The sequence below is a fragment of the Anopheles stephensi genome, chromosome 2, assembly GCF_013141755.1.
Source record: "Anopheles stephensi strain Indian chromosome 2, UCI_ANSTEP_V1.0, whole genome shotgun sequence".
Classification (NCBI taxonomy): domain Eukaryota; kingdom Metazoa; phylum Arthropoda; class Insecta; order Diptera; family Culicidae; genus Anopheles; species Anopheles stephensi.
In genome coordinates this window covers 39,827,817-39,855,758 of record NC_050202.1, presented here as the reverse complement: position 1 = coordinate 39,855,758, position 27,942 = coordinate 39,827,817, and the positions used below count along the sequence as shown (strand labels likewise).

At 44.2% G+C, this 27,942-nt stretch overlaps 1 protein-coding gene across 2 annotated transcripts in view; it reads left to right on the top strand.

The window, feature by feature from the left end:
- Positions 1-9,922: 9,922 nt before the first annotated feature.
- LOC118507877 overlaps positions 9,923-27,942 on the top strand; it is a 49,461-nt gene continuing 31,441 nt past the window's right edge. The window contains exons 1-2 of one of the 2 annotated variants that reach the window (XM_036047088.1): positions 9,923-10,035; positions 13,419-13,857. The gene's annotated coding sequence lies outside the window, so the exon portion shown is untranslated. Of the gene's footprint in view, positions 10,069-13,418; positions 13,858-27,942 lie in introns of both variants that reach the window. The other variant, XM_036047089.1, reaches the window with a different exon arrangement.

Below are 27,942 nucleotides of genomic sequence, written 5' to 3'. Positions count from 1 at the left end.
TTTGCGCGGAATACGGGGTTGGTGGGGAAGAAAGAACTTGGAGATTGGGTGGAATTTGCATCCGTTCGATTGGAATAAACATCACTTACAGATTGATATTGCCAGCGCAGTGGTTTCCTGTAAAGTAATTGATTTCAAACAACAACTCAGTCAAATGGCCAAAGCAGCGTTTGGTTTTTTGGTAACATACGCACGCGTAAATTTCTCTAGTTTGTGCAGTCATATGTAGATAAGCCTTATTTAGGTTGTTGAGGCTTCATGCTACTCTTAAGAGCTGTAATGGGGTTTTATAACAAGATTGCTAATAACTTTTATATAGCTTTAAGCTTTTAAGGATTTAAATTTGATGTACATTGTAAATTGGAGTACAAACTCTTAGTTATCTTATCAAAGAAGCCAGGCAAAACCAGTAAAAATCTTACTGCTTCTAAATCTACATTCTTTTCACTACAAACAATGTTAGGTCTTGACTTGATGCTAAAGTTCTTTTAGCCGCTCATAGTCGAGTGCTGTGATCTGTCAATAAATAATCTCAACCATTCTGGTGGACACTCCAACGCCATAGCTCCATCTCAGTTTCGATCAACTATCCCTCCTTTGTGCTTTGTGTGGAGAGCCTTAAAAGATATTGAAGTTTTCGCTGCCATTCTCAGGAAGCGACTATAATTTAAAAGACTTCAAATAAGTGTTTATAAGTAGGATTGAAAGTTGCATTATTTTGGTTTTCGCCTCGTTAATCTCCAATCCCAGGTTTAGTGCCGCTCATTCAATCTTTTGCCAAGCAACTGCTACGTAGGAAAGGCACATATCAATTAAAGAAATGGGAAGATTCGAAGGGACCGTGGGAGATTCAACTTCACCTGATATGTGATGCTGGTCATTATCACTCTTACAAGCCTGGTAAGCTTGGCCAGGATTCCAAATTCGCTCATTGCGTCATATAGTTTTATCCTGGCTATGCTGGCAAATGCAGCTTTGAAACCGACTGTCAGAATTTTACTGCACGCTAGCTCTTCTTTCTTGTTGTCTGTGAGGTATGTGAGGCAAAGATTTCAATCACAAGGAATCGAATCACTACCCGATACATCAGTAATGATTTGATGATTATCCTGTACGTGTGATGCACCACCTTTTTATCAAATCGGCTACTTTTCCTTCTCTGCCTGGGGCCTTATTGTTGTTCAGCCTACCGAAAGCCTCTCGTAATTCCTCAATGGTAGGTGGCAATAGCATGAAAAAAATCTTTAGCTAGTGGAGCCTTTAGCTGATTGTTGAACTAAAGCACTGCTGAACATTAGAGTTGATTAAAGATTTTTTTGTATTAACAATTGATAAAAACTGAGCCAATCGCTAGAGGACCTGTGGTATCTTACCTGACCCCCATCCTTTTTTTATACCAGACCACCGTAAATCTTAAGCTATTTCGGTGACCTGATATTTAAAACTCTGTTGGGTAAAACTGTTTGACTTCAGCTCTATAATAAAAAAATCCAAACGAGAGTTGTTCTCAGGATAAGCTTAAGCATAATATTAAACATTTGGCTAACAGCCCAATCGACCACTTATAAAAGTTATGTTTAGAAACACATTTTATGATCATAATTTCTTCTTCCTCTTCCCTGGCACTACAACCTCGAGAGGTCTCGGCCCGCCATTTCTGGCTTTCTGTGACTTAATTCTACCCCTAGTAAAGTGGTCAGCCCTACGTACGGGGGGAGGCGGTCTGGATGGGATTTGAACCCCGGACCAGCCGTGTGAAGACCGGCACCGATGTCGCCTCGGCCACCGGACCGCCCCAAACTTTAGTACCTCTTAAAGCTGAAAAGAGCCACTCTCTGTCTATCCTCCCTTTATGCGTCAAATTAGCTTTAATGGAATTAAAAATTGACACTCTAATCGGTTATCTCGCATGCATTCGCAAATATTGAAATCATATTATTAAAAACAAAACTGACAGCACTCTTCGCAAGCCGGTAGGGCTTATCTGTCCCTAATTAAATCACAGTAAAAAATATATCTTTCAGAATCTAACGCCCTCGCCAACGAGCTCTGGGTATTAAATTAAATTCTCTAACATCCCGGCTTATACCAACCCTTTCTTCAGAAGATGTAGAAGAAGAATTGGCCTCTGTCGAGATTAAAGGAAAACAGCATAGTTTCTGAAAAGCTTCCAGCAATGTTTGAGCCTCACTTGACGTCAGCGGACAGGTTTAATCCAAAACACCACCAGATTCTTTCAATTAAAATAGACAAAATCCTGCACTTGGAGCAGTTATCTTGCCTTTGAACTTTGCATTTGCGTGCGTCATGACAATCGGCGCTGGCGGGTGGACCATCCAGCAGCAGGAAGGATGTTCCAAAAGCGATGGCCTAAATATTTGCTCAACGCCCCACCAAAAACCTGAGAGCAGATATCGTTTCGCAGTGCAATAAACATAAGCTGAGGGAAATAGGAGGAAGCGACAAAAAGTTCCGGGTAACGTGGCGACTAAGCTGGGACGAATTTCCCTCGCTTTTTTCCCAATGATGGGAGGAGGAAGGTTCTGTCTCAACCTCAAATCGTCGTTTTTGGGGGCCATCTAGGCAGTGTGGAAGCGAGGGGTAGAGATACGCGAAAAAGTCCAACAATAGCTTAACGACGCGCCGGGTTGCCCAGCAGCCGGCTGCCGGGTATAACAATAAAATCCGCTTAAATACCGTTAAACCCCAAGATGGGCTTATTGTTTTAGAGCCTATCGCAAGCCTCCTGGTCTGGTTGGAGGCTTGAGTTTGCGAAAAGAGAAAACCCCTGGACACACGGGCGTACGGTTGCCAGGGCCATTGACAGGGCCGTGCTAAGTGATGACTGCACGGATGGCCATTTTGCCGAAGCAGTATGCCACTTCTACCGGTGAGAGGGCGACTGGCAATTAAGAAAAGCCCAAAAGAAGATTCAGCCACCAGTGCGCGGTGGTGGGACGGAAGTGAGCTGGAATTGAGCGCATCATAACATCGTTTTGAAGTGGAAGCACAACAAGCGTTGATACGGGACAGTAGGACACAGTGGCATAATTTTACATGTGGACGAATTTATTGTATCTTGGCTACCAACCTGCCTTCCGAGCCGCAACATCAGAAGCGAGCCCTGAATACGAGCTTGATGAGATGGATGGGTCAATTTAGTGTTCTGTTTTGCTGAAGTTTCTCCCGATCACAGGCCACCGGTAGCTAGTTGCAAACTAGGTCACAGTGATGTGATTTTTTTGTTTTGGCTCACAGTTCTCGAAATTTTTCCTACTTTTCCGTTGGGCATACGGGCCGATAAGTGACGGTATAATGTCGGTTTTTGGTCATTACATGGCTGGGGTCATTTTGTGTGTTCGATGATGGTACGGACACATGTGACCGCTTGACCGTGCTTGTCGTTTGGCGCCGGGGAGCTCGTAAGCTCGAGCTCTCTCTAGAAAGAAAGTAAAACATCGTGCTAAATTGTGCCGGACTTCGAGCTGGAGGCTTTTTCTCCATTGCGCCAAAGTGCAACTATTGTTTTACAACTAGTCTGACCGTTGTTCGACGCCTCTACTATTCTGTATCAGAGAGAGAGAGAAAGAGAGAGAGAGAAAGAGAGAGAGAGAGAGAGTACGATTAGTTTGGGTAGGTCGCGTACAGAATGCTTGGCGAATGCAAATACGCTGCAAAATCATAATACTATAATCGCAAAGAAGTTTTTGATAGTCAAAATGAATCCAACAAATTCTTCGCTATTAGAAAAGGGCTGACCAAGCGGAGCACATTTCTTACAAGACAAAAAAACTCCAGAAACTGTTGTGTGAAGCGTGGCCCGATGGAGTATTATTGCCTGACCGGTACATCGGAAAACAACTACATCATCGGACGTACATCTGCGGCGGTGAGCGAGGCCAATTGAAACTGCGAGACCTACAGGATTGGATTGAGGATCAATGCAATCAAAGTACCTGGTTGAGGGAGCCGTGATAATATCCAACTCGAAAGCAGGAAATTAGTGTCTATTTTGACATGGTACGAATAATTTTATAATCCGTCCGTTCCCGGATGCCAAATTTACAGCGGTTTTCAGTTGATAAGGCAATAGTATCCATTTTAATTGTAGGTTCCTTAGATAAAATGGCAAACAAAGCTAGTTGCCATTTCATCGAAGGAACCTACGATAAAAATGGATGCTATTGCCTTATCAACTGAAACACCCTGTCAGGGCACACAGGATCCACACGATCGTTATCGCAGAAAATAAACGTCTTTTTCCTTAAGCGTAGTTCTCATATCCGCTACACATCGGCTGAGGCTGCATTTTCGGTAGGCTGACACAGGAGTCATCAAGCCTAGTAGGGGCTTCACAAGCTCATTTGTACATACCCTACGCGCATGAGGCCAGGACTGACGGAGGATCTGTGTTGGCATGATTCGTTCTGCATTAGGATTGGAGAAGTGGAGTCGAACATTCCATGTAAAATAGTACATGGAACCAAGATTCATCTGTCCATGTGGATTGCATTAAAACGCTTTACAAGGCTGGATTGTCCGGTGCCATTCTCAAAACATCATCGTTCAGCTCATAGAACTGCCATTTCGTGGCAAGGAGCCATTCGTTGTAGTGGCTCCTCTATCGTTTTTCGACACATACGGGGCCAATGATCCATGTCCCGGAGGTGTTAGGTAGGTGATTTGAGGCAAGTTTTCTGTTCAGAACTATGGTGCTCATACCTCGCTTAGTGCATCAGTGTTCAATAGGAAAAGATTTCAATTAAATTTTTAATTTTAATTTATCTAAGCTTTATGTACAAATTTCCCTTAATAAATTATTAGCTAAATAGCGGTCCAGTGTCCGAGGCGACTGCGGCGCTGGTCTTCTGACGGCTGGGCCGGGGTTCAAATCCCATCCAGACCGCCTCCCCCCGTACGTAGGGCTGACCACTTTACTACGGGTAGAATTAAGTCACAGAAAGCCAGATATGGCAGGCCGAGATCTCTCGAGGTTGTAGTACCAAGGAAGAAGAAGAAGAAATAGTGTGGCGCCTTTTCGTTAAATGTCGTGCAATTTACAAGCATGCTACTTACCATTTATGATAACAACTAACGAGTCACCATTCGCGCTTCAAGCTCTCTTTTGGACTGCCCATATGTTGGCCTCTTCACGATTCGAAGTTCACGATCACTCAGCACACAGTGTGAAACTTCTTCGCGGAACGGAACTCGCGAAGGTTTGTATTTCCCTGGTTTACCACGGTCACACACTTCTCGCGCATCGGTCACGTGTCGAAGGCAGTTGCGGTTACGAGGTTACCAACCACATAAGCATCGAGTTCCGTCGAGTTTGAGAGCTTACGCACGGAAAACCCCGAAGGCGTTTGGTGATGACGCCGGTGAGAGCATCCGCCTGTAGGTTCGGTTCGGGGCGGGCTTGAACCGGATCCGGATCTGCAACACGGTGAATGTGCGTTTCGATTTCTACCCTGCTGCTGCTGCTTCACGTGGATGATGGAGACGGCGAGCAAAAACAGTGTGTGCTCGGCTCCCATCGAGGCGAAAGATTATCACGACAGTGACTGTAAGCTGAGCCAGTCATGTTAACAAAAAGAATGGCATGCATAAGGCAAATGGAGGCGAAAAAAAACAACGAAACCCCTCCGTAGATGCAGTAACGAGCTAAATCCGTTTTCTTCTGCTTGTTAGGTTCTGATTTTTTATTTGAACCTAGAAGGCAAACAGCGTACCGATGCGGAAGGTTACCGTGGTGCATTAAACAAAGCAAAATAAAAATGATCTGCACCACCGAGTGACCAACTTCCGAAATGGCTTCGTTACCGCTTTTCCGGTGCGGCGTACATTCTGCTCTATCTGGCATAAACCCTTTCACGGGGCCACCGGGAGTATGAACCGGAACGAGTGAAATGGTGGATTTATTATTCATGTTCTTACCTGACCTCATCCCGGACTGGTGCTGGGGCCTGAGAAAGCTCCTCTCAACTACGAGCCACACACTTTGGCTGCAATCTTTCTCAACGCCTGAACGGTCAACATTTAGATTGCGAGATTGTGGTGAGATTTGCATTAGAGGAAAAAACATGCAATTCTTGATTAATAGCAGACGGATAGTCTTTTCCGCCGTAGTGGGGCTTTGCTTTGAACCGAGCGATTCTTATAACAAGACAAATAGGAATAAGGAAGACGAACGCGAGACAGAGAGCGATACCTCACCGAGACGCAATGAGAATTTCAAATGGAAGTTAAACATACGAAGAAAATGTAATCAGACTAACTGGGCTGCTGGCGATGATTATTACATCAGCTCAAGAATTAACTCACTTAAAAAATCGACAACCAGTCCTAATGAAAATTAAGACGCTCCCGCATAATGGATGAAGATGCAGCAAAGCGCAACAGTGCTTCGCTGGCCGGCACGATCTCCCGGAAGTTGTTGAGTAAGTTGGCAAAGCGAAGCAAAGGAGGTCTGTATGAACTTTCCCCCCCGCGAATTCTCCCAGCACACTTGATGACAAACTCTCACACTCTGCCTGAGTGTTTACATATTTACGAGCGAGTCGAAAGTTGGCCGTCGCACGGACGAAGCATCGCAGCAGCCGATGATGATGTTTTGCTTGTCCATTTTTGTCTTCGAAGCTGCCATTCGAAAGCTGCCTTAAAAACAGGATGTTGTTGATCCTGATTGAAGTTCGGTTTTGTTTTGTTTTTCCGTGCGCACACCAACCCAACCCAAGAGTCCTTGGTCATCGGTCCTTGGCCATCGCTGATTCACAGTTTTGCAACCGATTGTCTGGTGTTTTGCGTTGAGAAGGAAAGTTCCGGCTAGGAATTCGAGGAAATTCTGGCCGGAGGAGAGTGGGCCAGATTTCAAACTGTGACACGCGTCGCTATCTACCTTGAACTCTGGAACGATTATGATTTCTCGGTAGCGATACCCTTTTTCTGCTTCTCGGAAGTATCTGGACGCTCTGGAGAAATAATCTTATTACGGGGAAAGACTTATACTCCAGATAGCCTACAGTGGGCAGAAGATTAATTTAAGTCCTCGTAGGGGGCAAGTTTAATTTATTCCACAAATAAAAAGGCTCGCAACCGGACTTAATTGAGGGTGAAACCTTGCGAATCTTGGAGCGGGCAAACGATTTCACGGGTTCGTTAAAAAAATCCTAATTGATTTTTGTAATTTCAATTAGTAATTTTTATATGCAAAATAGTAAATTCATCCCTAATGAGTGCATAAATGGGCTTTAAGTACATAAGTGCGGGAACCGATCAGCCGAATACAAATTTGCCCCCTGCAAACGATACCAACTGTATTGCCGTTCCGTGCAACCTCAATAGCGCGTCATTCCTTTCCCATACCGTATCGGACAGGAAGGAAGTGAAAAATAATCCACGCTTCAAGTACGCTTCATCGGTCGTGTCCATTTTTTGTCTTGGTTAGTTTATCCTGAGTAAAGATACGTTTTTGCCCTTGTAAGGCCTCCCCAAAAGGAACAGAATGGAACGGTACGGGAGTCAATCGAGGAAAAGGTAGCAATACACATTGACGGCCGTTTACTTTCTCCTGACCTTGATCGACGTTAATACACGCCAAGGTACGCAAAGTCACGAACGATTTCGTGTTGGACGAGCCGGAAATGACGTCGCCTTGCCGTGTGCCAGCCAGGATTCCGTTTGCGACGGTGACCCGAATTCGATTCCTATTCGGACATTCGGAAAGTGATGGGCGGGTGGAAAATTACTTCGATTTATTTTATTTCAAATACCACAACACCCAGTTCTTCGAAGGGGCCATCAAAGATGTAGACTGGGTGGAAAGAAAAACAACAACGACGACCGATCAAACCCGTTAGGGACCCGAATACGAATACGGGGTAACATCTCGTCCTTAACACAAATTCGACGATTCTAACGGTAATGATGGGCAGTAAGGCATAGAGGTTAGGAAAGCAAAAGCGAAAAGCAAACAGTAACCTTAAACCGTACACCAGCCAGGAGGAAAAAAGGATTTCATTCGGTTGGGGTTTGTATATCGTATCCTTTTTTTTCCTTTCTGTTGCCCAGTGCGACTGATAACCAACGTTGTAATGTAACTCGAAGCACTGATAACCGGTCGGACCATTTTCAAGGAGCTACTAGAGAGTATCGGTAGAGCATCGACAGCATCGCTATTCTACGACTCAGAGATGTTTGTGAGGCGCTGGTATTTTTGAACCTTTCACTAAGGACCACACGTGTGAGTATAGCAGACCCGAGTGCAACTCGCACGAATACGAAGCATTTTCTCATTCACTATGGGAATTGGATTGTACAAAATTGAAAACTCTTGCAGCTTACTTACATTGACTTTGAATGAAGATTTGCCCTTATAAAGGCGGAGGAACTTTGATAAATGTTAAATTTAATTTAACACCAAACAACTGTTCCTTTGAGCCTCCAAAAATAGAGCTTGAACTTTGCTTTTACGACAAGCAGCAAGCGTGGTGAGCAAAATGATTCAGTGGCGAGATGTTTAAGTGAATGAAGCGCATTCGAATGGAAATTGTGAGATGACTTAAGTGTCTCAGTATGAGCTGTGCGACAGTGGAAGGGCAAGAAAGCGAATGGTTTTACAGGGTTATTCGTGGTATTCATATTTAGGATTGTTTTGTAAATAAAACTATCATGATTTTTACTTTATCGCGGGCTAGTCTGATTGCGATTGTATGATTGGAGAACTATTTCAGATATACTGCAACTATGGTAGTGTTAAAGGATACTAATTTTAATCAGATTAGTAAGCCTTGAATCGTGTAAAGTAACGGTAGAGTGCTATCTTTTTCGTTGGATGTGTTTTTCATAGGCTGTTTTTCATAGGCTTATAGGCTGAAGTGCGCGATTTCAGGAATTGCAGATTGCTGTATGTTCTTGCTGAATGTAAATTTTAGAACCTTTCAGAGGCAGCAAAGGTAGGCAAGCAGAAACTGGTGGTGTGTCATTACCTCAGATGGAGCATACCAGATGCCGAGAAAATTATTAGTTCTGGACTCGTGAAAAATCATTGGAGCCTCTAAATGATACCAGAAAATAAGTAATCGATGAATGTACTGACCATAGTTTACCTATAAGAAAACCTTGCAAGGTCAATGGGATGTCTGCGAGAATCGGTTTTCTTATGGATGTATACAAGTTTTCGTCTAGAGCACCGAGCAGGCTTATTTGATACTATTGGGTCTGCTAGAGACTTATGAAAACGGGAAAGGAAAGTACAAGGTTTGCAAATTCTTCAAGGAGATGCATTTCATTCCCAGTAAAAAGCTCGCTGTAGAATGCTAAAAATTCAAGGATTATTACTTCACTGCGTCTTGTATAAAGGTAGGACACGTCTGCTACGTACACAGCCTACTCCACGGTAACAGAAGAGTCAATGTGGGTTTGAAGATCTTACAGAAATACTGACTCCGAATCAAGGATAGAGACTTTTGCCTCAGAGAGGTTTGCTGTGGATGCTGACGAAGTCACGCGTGAAATTGAAAAGGAAAATGTGCTATCTTCACGCAATGATATCTAGCTATGAACTCCTTGCGATTATTACGAAAGATCCATGCGATCTACCAAGGAATTGCAAGTTATTTTTTTTTTTTTTTGTGCGACTTCTGAAAGATAATGGAACTTTTAACTTGAAGATATTTTCGGAGAAGAGAAGCATAAAACTTCATCGAAAATTGTTATAAAATCTGCCATTGAGACACAAATTCGATATTACGATATCTCACAGCTGTTGGACAAGCTCAGCATCCCCTGCAACTCACCGCGAGGTGAGGAAAGAGACTTACCATCATCTCACTATGAGACTGAGCTTACACGAGCGGTTTGTCTCTCACAACACGCCGCCCGAAACTTCGCGTTATCCATCGTTGGATATCGTGAGAGCAAGCTCGGTTATTTATTTTTGAACCGCGTAGCCGAACGCACGCACGTGCGAGCGTCAGTTTGAAATCGTAGCCGGGAGTTTTGGGGCGAAACGGTTGTTACGAAGAAATCTTTATCGTAAGTGTGCAGCGCAGTACATAGTGGAACAGGGTGAACTTTATTTGAACATTTCTTTTACATCCAAATTTACACACAGTAGAGAACACGTGGCTGTGAGCATTAGTTTAACGTGTAGTGTGTCGGAAGTGTTTAGGTACAAAACGGTTACGTTTATAATGCAAGAAGGTGTATCGAAAGTTCGAACGGATCATACCCGGTGGCATGTGCAGCAATGATGAAATTGGTCGAAAACTGATGCGCAACGTTAAGTGTTTTTGGGGATCGGGTGTGCATGTGCATTGTGTTGTGTTGATGATCGAAAAAGCGTGCGATGCAGTTGGCATATAAAAGATGGTCGAAAGCGCTTTTCGGTGAATGCGTTTCATTCGCCCGTTGGTCGAGTGTCCGTTGTTGCGTGCATCGGGTCTGCAACGGAACGGTGGTTGTGTGTGGAGCTTCTTCTTCGTTCTCTTTCTATCTCCTTTGCTCGTCTTGTGTGGAATAATGACGTTTGTGGGGACGGGATTTTTGGCTGGTGAACCAACGCGACACGCTTGATCAGTGCCAAACACCTATGGGTGGATGTGTGCGATGGAGAAACGGGCGCCGCAGGGTGAAATGAAACGAAAAACAGGTTTCCAACAAGAGAGAAAGTTGCGAAAGCAGCAACCGCAGAAATCAAACAAGCGAACCGTCGCGAACGTTGGCCTATGCGAATTGTCGCTCCGTGTGTGAGTGTGTGTTTCGAAAGAAGAGGAAGAAAACAACAGCATGTTCACCAATTTCTTACAAGTTTTAAAAAGTAACTTACTCATCCGGACCGTGTCCTTCGGGAAGAGACATGTTACTGTATAAAACACAATAAAAAAATAAACTGCTGTTAAACCACCACAAGCATGTGGGCGACCGAGTGATGTTGGCCCCAAACGCATGGACTTCTAGTGCTAAGAGCAAGTTATGCGCCAAGTTCTGTGCGTGTGAGTGTGTTGAGCTTGTTAAGTGGCGTTAGGACGAAATTCGATCATCCGCAACGTGCCTACGGTGAAAGGCCGTTTTCTGCAGGCCTTGTTGCAGAGTGAATTGCCAAAAAACCTGTCAGCCAACGGCAAACGGCTGCCGGGCATCCGATGTGGCCTTCATCTCGAGTACCGATGGGGAAGCGTCCTTTTCCGGGGAGAGTCATTTTACCAGGAACCACCAGAAGGACCAAACCCAGTAATCATTGGGTAGAGCTCGGTATCGGTCGTGGGACAGCTCGCAACTGTCGAGGCTTTCCGAAACGATGCTGCCGAAAGGGCTTAAGTAACAAAGCGAACCGAACGAGAGCTGTGGTTTGTGAAAGTGGTCTACGGTGGTTGGTTTTACAGTTGCATCGCATGCATCGTGTGCAGTTTTATTGCAGTGATGAGTTTTTCGGTGCCGTTTTGCTTTCACAGATTGCGGCAAACTGTAAATTCTTGTACACATTTTACTGGGGAATAATATTTGGCTTGGGGAATTTGCTGGCATGACATGATGCGATCAATAACTGAGATGGGAAAATTTGCTTCAATAATTACAACATTGTTTGAGGCTAAAGGGGACAATTTACGCAAAAGCAAAAACGCTACATAATTTGTAATATAGTTCACTTTGTTCAAAGTCCATACTCATCGGCACATCAAAACGGCTTGATTGACCGCTATTCATCTGATGCATCTTGCATCAGCAACGTTTTTCCACGGGGCTGAATGCTGGTTTTCCCGCCGTGTATACGCCAGCATCGACACCATCTGCCCATACACCAAAAGCACTTTTACTAATGCCCATTAGATGCGCCAACACTGCCGGACGGCTCTTTCACTTTCCTTTACGCTTGATTTGCGGCAATTTCTTCGAACGCTTCGCAACATGCAGGCTAATTTGCTTTCAAATCATATCCCCGCTACTGGAACGCCTCATCAGTTTTGCCGAGATGACGGTGGCAATCTCGGTGTTCGAACACTCGAAAACTCCGGTGAGATGAATCCGCTTGGTTTGAGGTTTCATCGATGAGCGGAGGAGCGTTTTTTTTTCTCTTCTTAATCAGCAAAGTGTAATCATCATCATGGTACGGGTGTCCTATCGGCTCCCATCAACAGCGGACCACCTTGTGAAGCGCCATGACAAGGTTGAAAAATAAGCATTGAACACACCGCCCACCCTCCCTGTCTTCACGCGTGGCCTCGTTAAAGGTTGATCATCATCGAACCGTCTCCGCTATCATTATCGGTGCTCATCTCTAGCCCGGTATCACGGGTATACACGCGGCCATTTTCTCGACTTTTTTGTTTCACCGTATCTGGCCGTATCTATCTAAACCATCGGCATTTCGTTATGCAAAGTTAAGAGTGCTCTCCCACCCATCTGCCACCACGCCTCCCCTCGCTCCAATTGCTCCCCGTAACCAATTGCCGGTAGATTGAATATTGATCAGTTTGGAAAAGCCAAAATTTAAAACCAAAACACCAAACCGCTGTGCAGGAAAGAGGTGGAAAATTTTCCACCAAATCGAAACAAATATAAAAACCGTGAAATACACCGAAAACGGTGCACCGAAGACGAAATGATGCATAAATAAACTGTACAAGAAAAGAAGCAAAGCGAAGCGGTTGTACCGGGTGGCTGGGTGGTTTTTGGCTGGAAATTGCAGAAATAATGAAATCGAAAACCCAATCGGCGAAGGCAGCCAAAAAAGATGGAAATGGAAATTTAACAACGAAAGAGAAAGGGCTTCCAAAAGGCGCCTTGTTTCCAGCATGAAGGATGGGATGGTTCGAGGAAGCTTCATCCGGATGGAAAGAAGACGTACGAAAAACGGAGTGCGTGAGAGTCCGAGAGAAGGCGTGTGGATTAAATCTGAGGCACAGTCGAACCATGGGTAAAAAGGAACAATACAAACTGACGTGAAAAGACGCATATCAGACTGTGAGGGGCCCGAAAATCGATGAATTGATTATTGATTATGATTAAAAAGTGAATTTGATGGTTTTTCTATGTTCCATAGAAGCGCTTTTTCCCTGCTTGGGTCATTCACGGTCCGGTGCAAAAGCATTGTAACAGTATAAAAATAATATAAAATTCCGCTGAACCGGGGTTAAAATTAAAATATTCCACTCGGGTGATGATCAGCTGCTGAAAAACAAACTCGTTTCCATCTGATTTAACTGCGGGCGGACGCTTATCAATCGGTTCCGGGACCAGCGGATCGGTGTTGTATGTCCTCGTTTGGTTCCATTCGTATTTGGTTTCATTGTTCCCCTGCTACTGCTATGCTGAACGGTGAAGTGAGAGTTACCATACATGTTTAACTCCCTTGTAGTGAGCTACGTCGCGACATGATTTGTGTTCTTTTTCTCACCTTACTTTTCTCCCTTCTGCAGTTAGTGTGTTGCGTGTGAACTAGTGCTGCCGATAAGAAAGTTGTGAATTGGTGATGTGAAGTAGCAGTGTATGGGTGTGTGTGCGTGAAGAAGCAAAAGAAAATTCATACAATACGAAAAGAAAGCACAGATCGTACCGGCACGCAAACTGTGCCAAGCGCTAAGCTAACAACAATAACAAAATAACGCAAAAATCAAACAGGCCAAAGCGGCTTATTAGCAGCAAGACCACAAAACCACGAACGAACGAACCGGACCCGATTCCGGAACTGCGCAAGCTGTAGCCGGAACTAGCCGGACCAAACCCCCGCTCACTCCGTGCCAGCAGCGAAAGGAATAAAATCCAATCAATACGACACATATTAGCGTGTGGCTTTGTCCCAAGGAATAGGAGGCCAACACAGCCGCACCGGGTAGTAGCAGCAGCCGCAGCAGGAAGGTGAGTGTTTTGCTATCGCTGGGGAATTGATTCTCATTGAGGTTTAGGGGATTTTAGATCGGCTCCACTCTCCAGCAGCTACAATTTTCCTGGTTTACATTTTCAAACCACCCATGTTATTGCGACATCGTTTTGCAGCAAAAAAAGTCTCTCGTCCGTGCTTTCTACCATTTTCGGGGACAGTGAGGACCCTTGTCTGATTTCTTTACCATGCCCAGTTAGTTGTGGACAGTCATCATTGTCCCGATGTGAATAGGAAAAAGAAAAGCTTTCGTTAATTCATTGTGATTTCAGTTGTTATATTTAAAGAGGTTTTGATATCACGCTCGTACCTAACCGATTTACGTCAAGGAATAGTTTCGGGTTAGTCACTCGTCCAACTCCGTGGTGTTAAGAAGTATAGTAAGTTCTGCCACGAGAAGGGGGTCGTTAAGCCAAAAGGAAGATGAATGACATTCAAATTTACCTTAAAACATTGTGATGTCAGTAATACTTAAAAGCTTTAACAATATCTCTAAACTTAATCAGATCAGCAAGAAAACAGAGCTGTTGTCAGAATTCTGTCTCAATTAGACAAAGCGTCATGTTTGAACTGCTTAACTCTCATCTGATTTGAAAAGGTACAGGTTCCGTAGAAGAATACTGCCGAGATGTATGTTTTATAGGCTGAACGCAATCAGTTGTCTTCATGACATCAATAACCTACAAAACTTGGTAGCTATGATCTTCTGACCCTAATATGGAATATTTTATCTAAAAAACTTCCTCAGGTCCAATATCTTGAAGTAATTCAAGTAAAAATTTATTCAAAGACTCAAACTTATAGCAAATTCTTCCGCATGTAAGATGCACTGCTCACCAAGATGCGCCATTTTTTTACATATCTTACCTTAACTATAATGAGTATAATCTGAGCTGGTTTTCAGACAATTTAAATTTATGCAGCTATTAAAATTGTTATCCAGTCCCACAATAGACAACCGGAACAAACAATTCAACAATAGATCTGGACCAAGAAAAAAACCACAACATGCATATTCACACACGCAATAGAAATGGACAACAACCATTCATCTTCCGTCACAACCGAGCATGCCCGGGATATAGCAAATAAGTAGGAGGAAATGCCTAGTTAATTTTGTTAAATTGTGTTTTTTCGCGTGAATGTAATTCACAATCACAACAGGCGGTGGTGACAATACGGCATCGGACCGTCATATGTAACAAATAATAACAATATTAAAATTGTTAAATGTTGTTCAAACAATTTCATAGACTTGCTGTCCAATTTATTATCCAGCTCGGTCTTTGTCTCAGTGCTAGAATCAATGTTTTATTATAGTTAACAATGATAGTAAACATTGTACGGCAACAAACATTTAAATCTCACATAAAATCACTTTTAGTTGCATTCGTTAAAGCACAGTCCAGCAAAGGTTTAAAATATCAGAACATTCTCCCATCCGATAGCGAGTCTAATGAATTGAATTTAATTCGATCTGATTGTGTGGTTCATGCGCCTTACAGCCCCAGAAATGCTGTTCAATAGATTCGCGATAATTTTTACATTGTAACAGTGTCCGTCCTTTCCGTCCTTTTGTTATCCTGCCTAGTATGGCATTCCAGCACGTACCGACACGACTACCTGGACACGGTCACGGATGGAAAATCAGTTTGAATGGGAGCTCGCAAAAATTCGATTATCTTTCACCACACGGGCAAAGCACGGCACCCGAAAAAGACAGAAAGGTCCCACTTTTGATTGTAGCATCCGCAACTGATCCACTTAGATTCACTATTTGTTCGGCGCGGTACCTTTCAACCTCGGTGTTCTTGGTATGCGTGAGTCTAAAGTACCGTTTTATACGCACCCAATCAGCTCCGGCGTTCGAACCTTTCACCCTAGCTGGAACGATGATAGCCCGATAGCACTATCGTCTTGAGAAGTCGTAGTCGACATTTCTTTCACTTTTGTGCTGTAGAATAAAAAGAACCAGGCAATCTTGCACCAAATTCGGCCTTCTTCTGCGGTTCCGTTGAATTTGGAAAAATTCAGTCATTCTGACGCTGACGGTTTGTTTTTTTTTTTCTTCTTGTTCGCTACCCAAACGAGAAAGGGGAGAAAAAATTGCCCCGATGGACCTATCTGGTTTGAAGTAGCGAACCAGCGTCCTCCGGTTGACTGGTTCGGAATTGGCATCTAAAGGCGCAAGAAAAAAAAATCTATCGTAGCCCATGCTCCGGATGCTCAGGATGCGAGAAAGCTTGCTGGTAAGAACAAACAAATTCCTGCCCAGTCCTCTTTTCTGCCATCACAAACGCATTTGCGCCATCTCGTCGGGTATTATCAGATGCTGACGCAGGGTCGCGTTTCCCGTTTGCCGTGAACAAAACATCCTGGGACCACTTTAGACTTTCTTTCTGTTTTCCGCTTATTTGGTGCTTTGTGTACACCGGCACCATCTCTCCGGTCTTTGACTTCCGTGTCGGGTGTGCAGTGGTCGGTTCTGGTTAGAGTGTGCGCGACCCGAGAGCGGAAAAATTCGCACCCGAGGCGACTTTCTTCCGGAGCATGAGCGCTGCGGAAAAGCGGCAGTAATTTTGACGTTACAAGTCCCGCGAGGCCATTTTCATTTCGCAGGCGCCAGTGCCGCACTGCACACAAATGTGGGGAACAAATTAGAAAAAGTGGAAAGCTGAGAGGTCCAACGACGTGGAGCATATTTGCGTTCAAATGTCTATCAAACTGGATGAAAAGTATGGTTCCTTATATTTATTTTTATTTGGTAGAAGTAACGTAAACAGAGTGACAAGCGTTTAAATGCTCTAAGGTAACGGAATGCTTGAAATCTGAACTTTTGAAACATTCACCAAATCCTAGTGGAGTTATTATATATCCTCCGCAGAATATGGACAGCAGCTCCAATGGCATATACTGGTTCACTGTGTTTATTACTCTTCTTCGACTGTCCATTCCTCTCTGACTCGCAGGCAAACCGATCCAATTATCTGAGTGAAGAAATACCGAGAGACGATCAAATTTACTAAATCAACGAAATTAAAAGGTTTTTCCTTGTACCTCCCTGTAGGCCGTCGGTTGCGATACACTTCCAGCTGTTCCTTTCCAATGTTTGATTTCCAAAAATGGACAAACAACATCGGGGAAGCCAGACGTTTGCTCCAAAAAAAGGGCAATGGATGTCTTTTGTGGCAGTTTGTTAGTCACCTATTATTACAAACTTTGCCAGTATTTGGGACACGGTATGAGCAGAACAAAACCAGCCAGGCAAACCAAACCCGGAAACCGTTGGGGAGATTGTTTTGTTTGAGAAACAATAATAAATCCGGGCCAGGGGAGCAAGGAAAAATCCCCTACGAAACGGTGAAAAATTGCGCAAAGACGACAGCTGTCGTGTGGCAGGTTTGTAAAATCTTAAATTTAGGACTCGCTGCATATTTATGAGGTATTAGAGAGAAAAACAAAGTTCTCCGCCCTTAAGTTTGATGTCGCGGCAAGGATCATTTTGAAGGAAATTTGTTTACCTAAGGGTAGTATTTTCCCAAGCTAATGAAGTATTCAGTTGATCGATTCATTCTCACCCAAGCGCGTGCCATTACTGGGATGGAGTGGAGTACCTTTGTCCAGCTGTAATGTCAATGCAAGCACCCATTCCCATCAACATTTTACCCCGAGTTTCCGAGTATGTTTTTCCCCCCAAAAGCTCATTACCTTCTCGCCGACGGAATTTCTCCTTGAGTGTGTTGAAATTGCGTCCCACTTAAATCTGAAGTTAATTTGATCAACGATGTTCAAACGAAAATGCCTTCAAAGGTGCTAAAAATACACTGTCACATAGGGAAACGATTCATCCTCTCTCTTTCTCTCCCTCCAAATTCATGTAAAAGTAATGTGCCAAATTCATGGCCGGCACGGAATGGGTAATCATATTATAGAAATTAATGTGATAATTTTAATGAAATAATTTACCTCAGCCGGCATCAGCTGGATTTCGCTTTGCGTGCCATTCTGCGGAGGGTTTTCCTTTTCCATGCCCCAACTTGCCCAACATTTGCGTCGTTTGGGCGAAAATTTGGGCCGAACCGAGGCCGACACTCCACCAAAAACACCGACACACCGGTCGGTTTGCGCATTGTTTGCGAAGCTAAATGTATCTGGATGTGGCTTTTGCAGAAGTTTCTTATGCCCTGGCGGTGATTAACGGACCGGCCATATTTACGCGAGGTCATCAATTTCCCGGTCCCGGCCCGTCTTGCCCAAACCAAGATGCAATGGTCGGATATTTTTCCCAAACTTTGTTGTGTGCGTGTGTGTGTGTGTGTTGCAGTGTTTGTTTGCCCAGGCTCTTAGGCGCAATAAACAGTGATAAGTAGAGAGATCGCGCAGGATATCAATTTTCTCCCATTTTCCACGCACCACGCACTTTTCGCCCAGTATCCCGCGGAACACACATACACATATCGGACAGTGGTGGGCATATGTGCGCCTGGAGGCACGCTATACCGATGGCTTTCTAGCGTAACCGAACCTTCCGCAACATTTTGGGCACTTTTGTCATGGTTTGCAGTTGGAGCTTTTTCCTTTTTCCCCTTCTGTCCCGTGCGTCGTTTATGTGTGTGTGTGTGTCTACAATGTTATTATATTTTTGTTGGTTGTAACGTATCACATTGCCAGGACGAAATTTGCGAACAACGACCATCGTAAGGCCGCTGGAAAGCGAGCCGAGCTCCGCGTGGTAAATTCCGTTGATGATGGTTTATGGTACATACGTTCGCCGGAAATCCTGCGTACACAAAGAGCCGATTTTTATAGAGCCCAAAGTGAAGGCGAAGAGATCGAAGAGAATCTTAAGCTGTGGAGCAAGAAGGGGAACGGAAGAGGGAGGGCAACAGACAGCCGCCACCGGAAGCTTATCTTTCCCGCTGGTTGGTTCGTTGGTAATGGAATGGAACGTGTCTGCAGGCAAAGGCAAACCGCGTCATCCCGTAGTCATCTCGTAAAGTGCACGACCAAACCATGGCAACGCATGGCACAGCGGGACCATATTATATGGTTCGTGGAAAAAAAAAATCATGAGCTCAGTTTGAAAAAAAAGAGGGTAAACACAAAAAATCAACAGGACACCAAAGAGCACATTTATTGCAGTGCGAATGTGTGTTTGTCCAAACGAATAGATGATGTTCAAAATTGCATTTTCTGCGAAGACGTATGATGAGCCACTAGCGCTGTACTAGGGCGCCATGAATCGTTTTCATGCTCGCCACGTGCTCCACGTTACACGGACAAAGTGCCACGCGTGTGTGAGACTGATGATGATGCAGCAGGTATTATCTCCGGTCCGTACGTACCTGTTAAACATCGAAAATTCACCATCATCGTTTCATTCAATTCGAACTGTCGAGAGCGCCTTCGAGCTGCAGGACGCCGAGATGCACACTCACGCTCTATTCAATCGCTTAGCAATGCCCTTCGGAAGATTGTCCTTTGGCTGCTTTTTCTGAGAAATGTCAATTAAATAGCAAGCACTCGCCGCTTTCCGATCCACGGAGAAATTGAACATGCCACTGGTGGATGTAAAAAGAACTGGGTGGAAGATGTTAGCAGTGTTAAGAAGCTCCAGTGCCATTCGAGCATGACAATTCGCCCTGAAAGTCTGCCGTCACTGGAAATCGAAGTTCCACGGTAGATCGAAACTATCTTTTGATGGCTCGTCCGCACAGTGATAGTTGGTGAGCATTTTGGTGAGCAAAGTTTCACCACGGGTTCATATTCGCAGTCGTATGGACAATGCTAATCGTATTTAATTATTGATTCTGACTGGACGAAGAAAAAACTGACTAAATTCATATTGAAACCAAACCGAACGATTCTTTCACCAGTATGAGTCCTATACAGCATGCCATCCTATCTCCTATCAGGACAATCGGCTGTTTAGTTACCATCACAATGGGGGGAGTTCATGTCGGTGGCGTCCGGGTGTCCTGCCGCTTTGTTACATTCATACACACAGACACACACGTCCACAGAATATGCGAATACGAATACGAACAAACCCTTTTTTAAGTGGTGTTGGCGCCTAGTTGGTCTTGGAAGGGGATGATCCAATGCCATCCGAGTGGTAGCCAAATGATGGAGCTTTTGTCGCAGTGTGTGTGTGTGTGTGGCACTGCAGGGACCAAAGGAACAAAACTGATTCGAGATAAGGTACGTTTACTGTCCTCTAGCCTTCGGCATGATAAAACCATTAGGATAGAGCCCTAGAACAGTAAACTAGCCTGTTGGTGAGGAATATCATTCTGGCACATTGAGTAGTTCAAAATTTAGACATTAAATCTTTTTTAAAGCTGTATGGTGCATGAAAGACCTGCCTTACTGGATTCTCTATTTTAAAGTAATGAATCTTCTATTTCCAAAAGAGCAAATTTCACTATGCAAATACTCTCGTATTTGCAATCATTATTCATTCAGAAACTCCTCATGATGCCTGATTTTAAAGTATATTTCCAGCCTTATTAAATCAAATTACAAAGCGTAGCTTATCCTGGTGACAGCCACGATACACGCTTAGGACGGTCAGACACCAAAGCACCCCGAAGCGTTCAATGAAAAGCAGTACCATGTGGACCATTTCCACAAAGGCGCTGGCAATGGGACAGGAAATGACTCGAGGGACACATAAAAATTTATGTTTCATAAAACTCCATCCTGTGTCGAATGATAGCATCCCGCACGGATAGTCGGGCATCGGGAGTGTGGATAGTTGATTGAGTGCCGGGTGAGGAATGGCACATGGTGCATGTGCGAACAATGTAATCGTTCGTGGAATGTACGATGGACTTGCAGTAGTTTGTACGTGGAAAAAAAACTGCAGCTTAGTCAGTACTCCATTCCGGAATACCCGCTGGTCCTCCCCCCGTGAGTCCCTGTCACCCGTGGAGCAGCACGCAATGAGCGTTATTACTGACATCCCGGTGCCGGGCTTGGTTTTAATTAAGGAAGGGATCGGATAAATTCAAATTGGTTTTTGGACAATGCTCTGCTATGATCGAATTCAATCCTATTTCTCATTCGAGTTGGCGATTTGCATTGGATATGGACACATTCCTTGTTAATGAATGTGTTTCGAATCTCACTTCAGTGTACTACAACTGTTCGACATAAGAGATGTAAAGTTCATCGATGTTTGAGCTAGTCGCGACTGCAGAGTGGTATGGTACAAGTCAAATAGGACATCTGATTTCGTAGACCGGGATGCGGCGATCCTAGCGCTCTAACTGCTCCATTTTCAGACATGGGAAATGTTGTACTGATGTAGAAGAATATTGGCATCTGAATACGGCATCACGCATAACTGCCGCTCCAAATGGTCATTTGACAGTCGATGTAGGGTTGCCTAAAGGTACCGACGCCACAAAGACCACCGGTTTCGAGAACGGTAGAGCATGGAGAGTTTCTGCTCCATCAATTCGTCGAGCTTCACATCCTCCGGGACGATGCCGGTTTGCTATTCTCGTTTCGGGTGATAACGAGCGCACGACGAAAAGGCTGTCACCGGAGTAAGCCTGTGCGAAAGTTGTTCGGCTGGCGTTGTTGGCCAATGGGTGGGATACTTCATTAGCGTAACCGGTAGCCCTGCTGCCTTAGCCTTTGGGGAGCCTTGCCTTGATCCCTAATAACCGTTTTTCTGCCGGATCTCGTCCTCCAACAGCCCACACTGCCTTGACGCGCCCTCCGTGGTGCGACGGTATGAATTATTCATGGACCGACGAAGAAGGATAAGACCTGGTGGCGGCTTTGCTTTCAGTCGCTCAGCCCGTAGTGTGGCCACACCGGAACCGCAAGCCCTCGTGGGGTCCTCGACCTTGGCGAAAACGGACTCCTCGCACCGAAACATCACTTGTTCGTGCGAGCCCGTAGCCTTCGATCGGTTTCGAAAAGTTGACGGAGAACCATTTCAAGAGTCGCCGAGAAGAGCTCCTTGAGACGAGTGTGGAAACGCCGAAGTTTTACCGATTGCTTCACGTAGAAACTGGGGCTTAGGGCTCAGTTGCAACGAGGATATGTGTTTTCCACTCCGGGAGAAAATGTATACGCACTAATGCTTAAGCTGCTTTGCAGGGACAGTTGTGTGAAAGTTTTTCCGTTAAAATTTTTTGAAAAATTGTGCTAGAAATAAATTTATTCATGGCCTGCAGACATTTCGCTACAGTTGGTGTATGTTGCAAATTGTGTTTTTTTGGCTTCTTTTATTCAAAAAGTTGAATTGAGCTGTTCGTTAAAATTCATGAATGAGCTTTCTACCCCTTTTTTTTGTTATCCTGCACGTTCCCATACGAACGTTAGAAATCACTGTGTTTTTCATTCCGTCTGTAGCTAGTTGCGGTGTGGCAAAAAAAAAAGTAACCAGTTATGGATAATCATGCAAATAACGTGCATGTTTATTATAAAAACTATATGTCACTCGTTTTTGGCTTTTCCGCAGTTCCCAGAGTTGCGTTCCCAAATCCGTTGTCCACTGCTCGTCGTAGTCGTTGTCGTCGGATGCATTTGCACCCGTCATATGCATCGCTGAACCATTTTCTGCACATAGGATTTAACGGTTGTGCTTTGATTTTTTCCGAATGCTGCACTGAGCCATAAAAATTGTGACAGCAAAATCGGTATGTGTTCTGCGTCCGATATCTCACTCTACGACTTCGTACAAGAGGCTCAAACATTCCAACGTTTTGGATGCGAAAAATGGTATTTTCTGGATGTGTTGTTTGTTATCGCTTCAGTATAAACAATGAATAAATGAAGTCGGGAGCAAACTTTTTGCACGTCAGAGCAAGGCAATCGTTTAATTGTCTCCGGCACTGTACAATAAAGGGCTGACAGTTGTCTGGAGTAAAAATAAGCCTGAAAACAAGATATAACATTCATCCTTAGCAAATGATTTTCATTACGAATATTCATGACGATTTGTTTTGCTCAGCTACGGAATGCGCAACGCGAGTACATCAATTTTCCGCCGTAAAACCACAAATATTAATTAAAACACCATTTACTACATTGAGAACGATTGCATACTTTACACCGTGCTGCTTCTAGTTGCCTTTGACGTCAAAGTTTTTCTCCGTCCAAAACGGTTTGGAGTGGTAGGATTGCCTTGGGCTTTTCGGAAGCAATAATGGCTTGAGTGAAATTAGTTCCCCGGGAGCCGGTCATAAAATATCAATCAAGTTCTCGTTGATGGAAAGCAACCGCCGCCGGTTGGAACGGGGATGCGAAAATGGAAACAGAAAAGGAACGCGAGCAAAAAGCTCCCTTACTCAATTTGTCCTGGCAATTGGTTTAATGGAAGCAGTGAGCGAGTCTTGACGCGTGCTATGCGATTGATCGTCATGGCTTTTCATTTGTGTCGAGTGAACCACACCAGAACATTGGAGCGATTGGGAATTCACTTTCGAAAAGGCTATCAAAAAGCGTCCAAGAGCTTTGACTGGAACTTTCTTTATCCAACAGTCCATTTCCACGAAAGATTCTCTCCACTTTTCAGTTTTAATTCAATAACTGATTTTATTTGTGAAACGAGGTTTTCCGTTGCTAAATAATTTTAAATTGTGTTTCTGCTGCAGCGCTACAAACCAAACAAGATGCGAAGTGTTGCAACAACAGTCTAAGTTGAGTTTTGTAATACAAACGATTCAAGTGAGGTTGATACTACCAGCATTCTTTCGCTGATTGTAAGTGTCTGTCTTCCTTTTTTGGAGCTCGCTATCCTTTTCACCCGTATCCGGTTTTATTTCATTTCCACCCACCGGTTCACGTGAGCGCGAAAGAAACGGACTGGAATCTTCAAACGGCAGCTCCCACGGAGAAGTGCCTGAAGAGTGCTTTGTCAGACCGGGAGTTGGATGAAAGAGATGAAAGCAAATCGTAAACCAGGTGAGTCAAGTGTGTACTCTCACCTCGTCCTGGCGGCCTCCACATCGCATCGGCCTCACCAACCCGACAGAAGGTGTTTGGATGGATTGGAAGCCATTCTCTGCAAGGCACCAAGTCAGAAATAACAAGCACCGTTTGCTATGGTGGCCGGGTTCGGTTCAGGTCGCTACTGTACAGTAAGCATCGGAAAATCCTTCCATAGCGACAAACCGTTGCATTGGTGGGTTTTATAATCATTCGGCCTCATTCGAAAAAAGAGATAGCACAATGCCAGATTTAGCCATCCTTTCCTGACCCTTTTGGTAGCAAAATTTGGCAGCGAGTCACCCATCCATCCTGGGACCTTTAATATGGACCCCACTGTACTGGCTGCTGGTAGGATGATTTCCATAAAGCTCTGCTAAACGGTTCCCGGTACGAAAATATGGGAAAATTTGATACACCCCCCCCATGCACACGGTTTGCTTTCCATTGAGTCGATTCGAGCATAAATCTCGCATAAAATTGGTGAACCATAATTCAGGTGTTGCGATGTTGCCACAGTAACAACATCAAACTAAACAGCACCAACAGAACCACTGGCTATTCTTTGTCATGAACAGTAAAGATACAGGCACAGGATTCGTTTAAAATTAGTGACGCATGGTTGGGGCGCTCGATGCTGGTTGCCCTCGGACAGGAGATCAGAAATGGCGTTCTGCTTTTTTGATAGTGGCCTTCTGTAGTAGCCCTCACACCGAATTCGGTTCTTTCCAGAACGATCAAAATGAAAAAACGTTCCGTTAACGTATAGTTTATCGCATCGTTGGAAATTGGTTAGAATTGTGGTCGGATGGAGCACACACCGTACCGTAATTCATGACCCGAATCATTCCTGCCATGTCAAAAAACCGTACCATCTGCGATCTCAAAGCTTACACACGACACCAATCATTTACGGCTCACAATCAAGACATTCGAAAGGTTAAGTAGTTTAAGTTCAGCAGCACTGTAGCCGCAATGCTTCCATCCTCTTTTCTGTACAGACGATTGGATTGGATTTGCTCTTACCGAAAGATTCTGCCCGTTATCACAGTCACGTACGAAAGTGGGACGAAACTTAATTACACTCATTGCATTAAATACGTTGCACAAGTGTCGGTCGTAGTGACTCAGATGGGTTTTCAATCTGTCTGCTTACAAGCACTTAACTAACGAGTACTTGAATGTTGGCGTTCGTTCACGGAACCTATGCCCTGCCTGCGACCGTAATCGCACGTAAGGTATGCTGCACTTGCTTCATTTTTGCCATTGGAACTGTATACTGCACACAAGCTCGAGAAGTGCAGCTGTCAGTGCAGGAAGGTGGCATTCCCTAGCCACCATTCTCGACCCAGCACGGTACTGAATAGTTTCTGGGGATGTTACATTGATTTGTTACACTGGCAGATTTATTTCTCCCACATTGCCAATACGATTTCTGCTCGTGAATTTGGAGTGGTACAGCTTACAACTACAACATAGCTTCTTCCGAAAGGAGTGTGTCTGTCTCATAAATTGTAGAGAAGTAATTACAAAATTCTTGTCCTTTGACATTCTTCGAATCCACCGCAACGAGTATGATGGTGAATGTTTGCTCAAAGATGTGTTTTCTGTTAGCGTATTCTATACAACATTTATTCAACGCTTCGCTTAATAAAACGTGTGAATGTTTAAGCGTCCTTTTTTTTCATATTCATATTCAATATCATCAAGTTTTCAAAGTTTCTTGGTCCAACGTGTATTATGCATCTTCTGGCTTCTTAAAGTGCTTGGCGATTATTTAGCAACCCTGGAATTCATCGATTTACCAAGCCTTCTACGGAATCGATAGGCAGCGAGACGGCTAGATCGTTGTACTAATGTACCTTGAGGCACACACATTGATGCAGAATTGGATACAAAACCACTGTCCTGTGGTACTTTCCTCGTATTTTGTAAGGAGACCTACCTTTGTCTACCTTCCAGATAGCATCTGAACCATTTAAGTTCTCTTTTTGTTAAACAATATCCTTCACGAGTCGTAATCCAACTATCTTTCATGTTCGACGTAAAAACTGGAGTCTCTTCAGAATTTCTCCAGTGTCTTGTTAAATAATCCAGGAGGAGTCTTCTATTAAACTTTCATTTTTGTGTCCAGCATCTTAACATGAACACTAACATGTTAATCGGGCGAAAGTCTTCTTGATTAACAGTAATTCTGGTGATTTCTTGCGTATCTCTGGAAAACTTTCCTGGCTCGAGCAACTATTTAACGTCCAGAAGTTTCATTCCAATTACATATAAGCTACGTCGAAGATTAGATACATTCACAGTAAGTCAGTCAATCATATTTATTTCCTACATGCATGGAGGTGTGTCTACTGTCTATCGAGCATTATTATCGCATCGGTGAACAATTATCTGGCATCGAACAATTGTTTTATGTTTACGATGCGACAAACGGCCATATCTCCCTTTATCACTCAGCCCATTAACAATGATTATTATCGTTTCACCTGCGACTGCACGCGAACCGTGCGGCTTCTTTTGTGCGTATGTCGTCGTTCAGAACATTATCATTCGGTTCATTGTCGTTTTATTGTGGCATTATGACTTTCGCGCCTTTCTTACTCCTTCTGCGAGGCGTGTAATGCGTGTTCAGATGAGGTAAGGACTTCGAGGGTTGCCCGGAGGATCCTGGAACTTTCCTTCCTGTCAGCCACACAAAGAAGCAGCTCGTTGCCTTCACCACAAAAGCTAGTTAATTGGTGTGTTAGCTTGCGTTTCCCAACAGGTCTGATAAAACCACAATTAATCATCCTTCTCGTGCCATTGGTGGTGTACCACACGAATGGGCGTCTCAATGTTCAGTCTACCCACGTCTGTTGGTGCACGTGTCGCGCACCATTGTTCACCGTTCAATCGTTAACGGGCGACAATATTGATGTTAATCTTTCGCAAATCGGAAAATAATCCGCACTCGTGGGAGCACGAAAGCTTTATTTCAACTGCTGCTGAGCACGTACTCGCGGAAACGCTGTCCCAGTCAGTTGATGTGTACGCCGTTACGATTGATTGAAAATTTTCGCTTTTATTACGCATCCATCTTTTGCTGGGATGGAGGATGACAGCAAGAAACCGGCAGCCACTCAGAACTCAGATCAGGATCAAAATCGCGTGGAAATCGCACTAGCACGCGCGTGTGTATATGTACATGGTGGAGTTCGCACTTTGCATACAACTCATCAAAAGCGCATTATCGGTACTAGATTGCTCCAAGCGGATGTCGCGTTTAATTAAATGTCACGGTGCTTTCTCTAGCGTCAGTGTTGCAGCTTTGTCAGCGACAGGCTGACCGGCGGCAAACACATGGAGCAACGTGGAGCTTTATGAAGCCCGAAGCGGAACAAACTGCTGAATAGCTAGCGACATGGTTCGATGAAAGTGATTCTATTGACACGGGGCATTTGATTGACAGGGGTGTAAGGGACAAATGAGTTGGCTTATTTATCGGCATGAAGCAGTCCTTTCATTTGCAATGGAGCTGCCCCCCTACGGGGAGCGTGAAGGTTAGGGAATCGTACCAATTTCAATCTTGTTTGATATTACCATTGCAAACCAATCATATCAATGGGGAACCTAATTTAATTACTAAACAGATCGCTTTGAGTATCGTGTACAGATGAACTTTCCGTAATGTTCGTTCACTGCTCAAGAATAACTTCATTAATATTCCGCATCTATTTAGGCTTCCTTCAGCAACTGGCGCGCCTGGGCCTCTTTATCGCAGTTTCCCTTTTTCCTCATCGTTCGTTCTCAAGCGCCAGCTTTGTTATTGTTGAATACTTTACCCGGATACCTAGATTTAAAGCTCGCGATACCCATCACAGCGTGTGGCCGAGTGCGAGTATAGGCCATGTCTACTTTCATTTTCTTTCCGTAAGCTCTCGCGCCTACTTGTCTCTCTTGATGGCTTGTCTCTTTGTGCTGTCAGTTCAGATGGCTTCCGACACCCCACAACAATGAATGAAAATCGAGCGTGATGTAAAGCGTGTGGGAGAGGAAGGGGTGGGGTTTGATATTTTCTTCCCCACACAAAGACGTTAAATCTTGTACAGTTTCAATGTTTTTTTTTTTCT